General features: G+C 45.5%; 1 pseudogene; it reads left to right on the top strand.

The window, feature by feature from the left end:
• LOC111967390 (protocadherin alpha-C2-like) overlaps window positions 1-8,226 on the top strand; it is a 53,863-nt pseudogene that overhangs the window by 23,739 nt on the left and 21,898 nt on the right.

The following is an 8,226-nucleotide window of genomic DNA, read 5'->3' as shown; positions in this document are numbered from 1 at the left end:
ACTTGCTGCTCAGCACTAGGTCAGCACTAATGCTCAGCACTAGGGTCAGCAGTAGGCTCAGCACTAGGCGTCAGCACTAAGCTCAGCACTATGCTCAGCACTATGGTCCAGCACTAGGGTCAGCACTATGCTCAGCACTAGGGTCAGCACTAGGGTCAGCATATGCTCAGCACTAGGGTCAGCACTAGGGTCAGCACTATGGTCAGCACTATGCTCAGCACTAGGCTCAGCACTAAGCTCAGCACTATGCTCAGCACTATGCTCAGCACATAGGCTCAGCACTATGGTCAGCACTAGGGTCAGCACTAGGCTCAGCACTATGGTCAGCACTATGCTCAGCACTAGGCTCAGCACTAGGGTCAGCACTAGGGTCAGCACTAGGCTCAGCACTAGGCTCAGCACTAGGCTCTTTAATGTTTTAATGTTTTATGTGTCTGTCTACAGTATAAGTCTCATTCTACAAGTACATTAATGTGTCTTTAATGTTTTAATGTTTTATGTGTCTGTCTACAGTATAAGTCTCATTCTACGAGTACATTAATGTGTTTGTGTGTCAGATTAATACGAGTGTAACATCCTCGTGTCATTAGTGTTACACCGATTCCCTCATAATTACAGCAGGGTTACTGTGAGTTAATTGGCTAGAGCAAATCCTTCTAATCCATTCATCCCTCCTCTCTATTTCCCTCCCTCCCTCCCTCCCTCTCCCCCCTCCCTCCCTCCCTCCCCCCTCCCTCCCTCCCTCCCTCCCTCCCTCCCTCCCTCCCTCCCCAATCTGAATGTTGGTTTGGTTTATCTCTTTATACTCTAATCTAATGAGATTACAGTTTGCTTGAAACATTTTGAGAGATTTTGAATGTATACCCCAAACACAATATCAACTTCTGTAATGATTTTGACCTGCTGTAATTATGAACCATGCTTACCTAGAGGGCAGTGTGTCTGTATGGGTTCATGGCTGTAAGTACGACAGGCAAAGAGACAGACAGAGACAGAKAGACTGCCTTTRAGAAAGACAAAAGACATTTAGAGGGACACAAGGAGAAAGTGAAACAATGAGAGGGAGAAACAGATACAGCCATTAGCTGAGGGAACATGTTTTTCGGTCCCGTGTTCCCCATTAATAATTGACTCCAGCTCTACACAGCAGTCTACACAAAATGGCTCCCCTACCAAATCTCTATTCATCTCCTTACACCACTACACAAAGACAGGAGGACATTTACACACACACATACACACACCACACACACTTTTCAATATAGCTAGAGTGAAAAATTGCATAGCAAGAAAGAGAGGGAGAGGGGGAAGGGACAAATGAATAAAGAGAGAAAGGGGGGAGGGAGAGAGAGGGAATCAGACAGGAAGAGAGCGAGGAGAGGATGGGAACCGAGCTGTGACTGCCTGACCTTGGACGTGTAAATGCGCGCACGGACACACGCGCACACGTGTACGCGCAGACAACCAGACGTGTGTAGAGCATTGAGAAGAAGTGCAACTAAAATGGTGGCTGTCCTGCTACCTCCTCCCACAATGTTCCCCTTCCTCTTGTCTCTCTTACTGTACATGTTCAACTATTATATCATACAATACTTTAATTTACCTCATGGAGAACATGTCCTTGCAGCTGAACATTGACGTTTTTCAGTATAGAGGTGGGGGAAAACGTAGAGAATTTTCGTAGTCAATAACATATTGGCGTGTGTGTCTGTGTGAGTGAAAAATACAGCAACAGAGACAGTGAAAGAGAAAGGCAGAGCGATTCCTGCTGAAGTGGCTAATGGTTTCTTCTCACCTGACCTTAGTGAGACTAAATGAGACCCAGTTCCCCAAGCAGGGACAAATGGAGAGGAGAGGGGGATGAAAAAATGGAAGCGCAGGGGGGATTGAGAGAGGGAGAGCACTGCCTTAAAACCACATGCAGGGGTTTCTATCTTAATCAGGAGATGCTCTGATACCTGGTTCCATCCTCTATCTGCTAACACAATAAAGAGAAAGATAGAGAGAGTCTTTAATCCTCAGGTTAAACCCTGCTCTGCAGCTCACTGTTCCAGAAGGTGCCACCCCTGTTGGATAAATGATACTGGAATATGCAGATTGTTTCAAAAGCGACATGAAATGTTCCTGAACCTTTGCATAATTAAACTCCGTAATTATGTTTTGAAGTTTGAATAGAGGACAATGGATTTAGTGAAATTTGATCCGTTACATGTTAATATGGTGGGAGTCTGTGTGTTTAAGGTTCTGTATTTGCTGTGTTGTGGCGGCACCCTGTCGCTTTTTTTATCACACTGCAAAGCTCAGTAAATTTTAGTGGGAGGGTGTGCTGAAATCCCTGGGGTGGGCGTGATTTATCCTAATCCAGGGTCCTGCTTGAGTTCCTCAGATGGAATTGGCTGACCCCCACTACCGACTGTATACACACACACACACACACACACAACACACACACACACACACACACACACACACACACACACACACACACACACACACACAACACACACAAACAACACACCACAACACACACACACACCAACACACACACACACACACACCACACACACCACACACACACACATACCACACACACACACACCACATCCTGTAGTTCCCTGCCATGGTTAAATATATTATTATGGGAAAATGCAGAGTGAGAGAGGATTGGGTCCACAGAAGCTTATAGCTGCTGCACATATATATACGCTCACCAGAAAATGTGGGTGTGTTTGTGTGTATGAACTAGAGAAACACTCTCATAGTATACCATCAGACGTGTGTGTGTATTTTCTCCAGTGTGTAACCTCAGAGTGTGTTATATTTCTCCCATGTTGTAAGCCTCAGACTGTGTGTTATATTTCTCTCCAGTGTGTAACCTTTGAGTGTGTTATTTCTCTCCAGTGTGTAACCTCAGACTGTGTGTTATATTTCTCTCCAGTGTGTAACTCCGAGTGTGTGTGTGTTTATATTTTCTCCAGTGTGTACCTCTGAGTGTGTGTGTTATATTCTCTCCAGTGTGTAACTCTGAGTGTGTGTGTTATATTTATCCAGTGTGTAACCTCTGACTGTGTGTGTTATATTTCTCTCCAGTGTGTAACTCTGAGTGTGTGATGTTATATTTCTCTCTCAGTGTGTAACCTCTGAGTGTGTGTTATATTTCTCTCCAGTGTGTAACCTCAGTGTGTGTGTTATATTTCTTCCAGTATGTAACCTCTGAGTGTGTGTTATATTTCTCTCCAGTGTGTAACCTCTGAGTGTGTGTGTTATATTTCTCTCCAGTATGTAACCTCAGTGTGTGTGTTATATTTCTCTTCAGTGTGTAACCTCTGAGTGGGTGTGTTATATTCTTCTCAGTGTGTAACCTCAGTGTGTGTGTTATATTTCTCTCGTCAGTAGTGTAACCTCTGAGTGTGTGTGTTATATTCTCTTCCAGTATGTAACCTCAGTGGTGTGTTTATATTTCTCTCCAGTATGTAACCTCTGAGTGTTGTTATATTTTCTCCAGTAGTAACCTCAGTGTGTGTGTTATATTTCTCTCCAGTATGTAACTCTGAGTGTGTGTGTTTATATTTCTCTCAGTATGTAACTCAGGTGTGTGTTTAATTTATCCAGTAGTGTAACCTCTGAGTGTGTGTGTTATATTTCTCTCCAGTATGTAACCTCAGTGTGTGTGTTATATTTATCAGTGTGTAACCTCTGAGTGTGTGGTTATTTTTCTCTCCAGTAGTAACTCAGTGTGTGTGTTAATTTCTCTCCAGTATGTAACCTCTGAGTGTGTGTGTTATATTTCTCTCCAGTATGTAACTCAGTGTTGTTATATTCTCTCAGTAGTACCTCTGAGTGTGTTGTATATTTTTCTCCATTATGTAACCTCAGTGTGTTGTTATATTTCTCTCCAGTATGTAACCTCAGTGTGTGTGTTATATTTCTCTCCAGTATGTAACCTCAGTGTGTGTGTTATATTTCTCTCCAGTATGTAACCTCAGTGAGTGTGTTATATTTCTCTCCAGTATGTAACCCAGAGTGTGTGTTATATTTATTTATGTGTGTAACCTCTGAGTGTGTGTTGTTATATTTCTCTCCAGTGTGTAACCTCAGTGTGTGTGTTATTATTTCTCTCCAGTATGTAACCTCAGTGTGTGTGTTATATTTATCTAGTGTGTAACTCTGAGTGTGTGTGTTATTATTTCTCTCTCAGTGTTGTAACCTCAGTGTGGTGTGTTATATTTCTCTCAGTTGTAACCTCAGTGTGTGTGTTATATTCTCTCCAGTGTGTAACCTCAGTGTGTGTGTTATATTTCTCTCCAGTGTGTACTCAGTGTGTGTGTTATATTTTCTCTCCAGTGTGTAACCTCAGTGGTGTGTGTATATTTCTCTCCAGTGTGTAACCTCAGGTGTGTGTGTGTGTTGTTCCAGCTCAGTGCTGTAACTCAGTGTGGTGTGTTATATTTCTCTCGCAGTGTGTAACCTCAGTGTGTGTGTGTGTGTTGTTCCAGCTCAGTGCTGTAACCTCAGTGTGTGTGTTATATTTCTCTCCAGGTGTGTAACCTCGAGTGTGTGTTGTGTATTTCTCCAGTGTGTAACCTTTAACTAGTGTGTGTGTGTGTCTTGTCCAGCTCAGTGCTGTACCTCAGTGTGTGTGTTATATTCTCTCCAGTGTGTAACCTCTGACTGTGTGTTGTTATATTTTCCTCCAGTGTGTACCTCTGAGTGTGTGTGTTATTTTTTCTCAAGTGTGTAACCTCGTGTGTGTGTTTGTGTGTTCCGGCTCAGTATGTAACCTCAGTGTGTGTGTGGTGTGTGTTCCAGCTCAGTGTGTAACCTCCAGTGTGGTGTGTGTGTGTGTTCCAAGCTCAGTGTTGGTAACCTCAGTGTGTGTGTGTGTGTTTGTTCCAGCTCAGTGTTAACCTCAGTGTGTGTGTTGTGTTCCAGCTCAGTGGGGGTTTGGAAACCTTCAAGTGTGGGTGTTGGTGGGGTGGGGTTGTTTCCAGCTCAGTGTGTAACCTCAGTGTGTGTGTTGTGTTCCAGCTCAGTGTGTAACCTCAGTGTGTGTGTTGTTCCAGCTCAGTGTGTAACCTCAGTGTGTGTGTTGTTCCAGCTCGGTGCACATGGAGGAGTCGTCGGTGATGCAGGGAGCCCAGGGGGTTCTGGTCCAGAACTGGCCGACCGTGTCTAGCGCCACCGGAGGTAAGAGCCGGGCCCCGACCCCACACACTGAACTGCTCTGATCTTGACCAACCCAGACCAAAGCAGAAGAAACCAGACTAAGACCACCCCGACTAACGAATCCTAACCAACCCAGAACAATCCAGACTGACCAAAGCAAACCTTTAATGACTTTGACTGACACAGTTTAACCCAGACCAWCTATAACTTAACTGAGGTAGAGATCAGGTACTCAATCACCCTGACTCTTCTGCTCACTGCCCCTTATCCACTCAGAGAGTAAATTACACATGTTCTGTGGGAGGGAGGGAGGGAGGGAAACAAACCTGTTAGTTTACACAGAACACACTACTGCCTGGCATACAGCTGTAACCAGGCATTTCAGCAAAACAACAAAGAAAGGAATCTACAAGGGAAGGACAATACACATTTTTTAGGACAGCGAGAAGGACCAGGAAAACAGGTTTCAGACGGTAAACATGTATCAGAATGGCAGTGTCGTGGTCCAGGGCAGTGAGGCTGCACTCAGCTCTTTTGTGCAGGACTTCCCCACCCCAACGAAGATAGCGGGGGAAAAGGACAAGGACAGTGCCCCTACCTCTCCCCTCACCTCAGGCACTCCAACAGCAGGAGCCCAAACACAGATCCACCAACAGGTCTATCCTAGCCCCTCTCCGTCTACGATCACCAGAGCCAAGACCACACGACCATCAGCCTGCTGAGAGACAGGCTGGCTCTGTTAGAGGTATGGGTTACTGAGCTAAAGGAGCAGTCCCCCAGCTACACCACCTCCAACCCAGACACAGAGCTTCTACAGGACCAGATCTACCAGTGCAGGACCCAGCTAAAAAACTTGTCCAGGAGCTGAGAGAGAGCCTTACCACAGCACTTGACGAGGTAAAGGKCACCATGAGGAGAGAGCAAGTGCAGGTGAAGGAGGAGATGGAAAAGGAGTCTGTCAACAAGAAGGTGAAGGGAACAGACTGTAGAGACTCCTAGAGAGCCCTCCCTCCCCCCAAGAGAGTAGGTAGCCTGGTCAGTAGAGAGGAGCAGGAGAGAGTAGGCAGCCTGGTCAACAGAGAGGAGCAGGAGAGAGTAGGCAGCCTGGTCAGCAGAGTGGAGCAGGAGAGAGTAGGCAGCCTGGTCAGCAGAGAGGAGCAGGAGAGAGTAGGCAGAAGAGGAGCAGGAGAGAGTAGGCAGCCTGGTCAGCAGGAGGGGAGGAGAGAGTAGGCAGGCCTGGTCAGCAGAGAGGAGCAAGGAGAGTAGGCAGCCTGGTCAGCAGAGAGGAGCAGTAGAGAGTAGGCAGCCTGGTCAGTAGAGAGGAGCAGGAGAGAGTAGGCAGCCTGGTCAACAGAGAGGAGCAGGAGAGAGTAGGCAGCCTGGTCAGCAGAGTGGGCTTGAGTCCTTCCCCAACTCCCGCATCACCATCTCCCCTCTGCTGCCCTGCAGAGACTTTCATCCGTACCATCCAGAAAGTCAATACTGACATCATGTTGACAGCTTACCCTGCTCCTGAATGTACACGTTGCTCACAACCCAACAATCACCCAGAGCACCTGCACAACCACTCCCACTAGAGGATGCAGAAAGTGGGGATGTTTGCCAAGATCCTAAAGGATGTGACACATGGTAGACAAACAGCCCATGCCGCACTGGACAGAGGACCACCCAGATACCCCTACCAGACCACCAACTCTACCAGACCACCAAGGAGCCCCAGGCTCCCTCAATGCCACACCAGACCCAACGCACCCCACAGGCCCTACTCACCACCAGACCACCAACTCTACAGACCAAACAGGCAGCCCTCCGGCCCAGACTTCCACAGGGCCCAACAGCAGGACCAGCGCAGCCACGCGGAGGTCTTCAGCGGACAGGAGAACTCTGTAGGATTGAGTGAGATTAAACAGCTCATCCAATACATCAGCACTAATCAAACACACACAGCTACTGTACTAAKGTTTACTTGTTCAATGAATAGGAAGAAGGAAAATGAAAGAGAATAAATGTTTGCTGTTATCTATATTGTTTACCTTACWCTTAAAAGAAAATTCTACCCAAAAACTATCTTTTTGTATTTGTTTCATTKGTTTATTGTTGATATGGTTCCAAAATGTTTTGCATGTCAGCAATTAGGTTTTCAAGATATACAACTTTCAAAATACAGAAATACAGCCTGATGCATTTTGCATCATATGATGCAAAATGCATTATACCGGCTGTATATTATCCTACATGTCCAGAGGTAAACTACAAACAATGCATGCAGGGTAGATTTAGGCCATTATCCACTACTAATAAAAGCTCCAAAACTTGCTATTAAGTTTTGGAAACATCTAAAATACAGTGACCCCCTCTCATATCARTACCAAGACCTGCAATGCCAAGAGCTGAGCAAAGAAAAGAGTCCCCTCATCCAGCTGGTCCTGGAGCTGAGTTCACAAACCTGTTCTACTAACACACTGAAGCCTCAGGACCAGAACATCCAATCAATCAGAATAAACCAAATTACCCGAGACAGAATTGCATTTCCTGAAAAAATATAAAACAATTAGAGAGTGTCATTTCCCCAAATTTGAAACCCTTATTCAAGGTTTCAAAGACCTCTCTGATGAGAATAGGTGACCAGTCCTGTTGGGGGAGGACGCAGAGAGCTGTGGGTTGGCAGAGCACTACATTGCTGCCTGCCATAAGATGAGTGCCAGTGTCTGACAGACCAACCAACCTGCACATGTCCTCTATGCCATTGTTAAATGTATGGTTATTTTGACCCTTGATTGTTGTTGTCACTGTCGTCTTGTTGACAATATTGATTATTATTATTTTAATGACGTTAATATTGTAAATTAATCACTTAAAGTATGCTTTGGTAATAGGTACGTCATACCAATAAAGCAATTTAGAGAGACAGAGAGACAGAGAGACAGAGAGACAGAGAGACAGAGAGACAGAGAGACAGAGAGATAGAGAGATAGAGAGATAGAGAGACAGAGAGATAGAGAGACAGAGAGACAGAGAGACAGAGAGATAGAGAGACAGAGAGACAGAGAGACAGAGAGA

The sequence above is a fragment of the Salvelinus sp. IW2-2015 genome, linkage group LG8 (assembly GCF_002910315.2).
Source record: "Salvelinus sp. IW2-2015 linkage group LG8, ASM291031v2, whole genome shotgun sequence".
Taxonomy (NCBI): domain Eukaryota; kingdom Metazoa; phylum Chordata; class Actinopteri; order Salmoniformes; family Salmonidae; genus Salvelinus; species Salvelinus sp. IW2-2015.
This window is presented reverse-complemented; position numbering and strand designations above follow the sequence as displayed.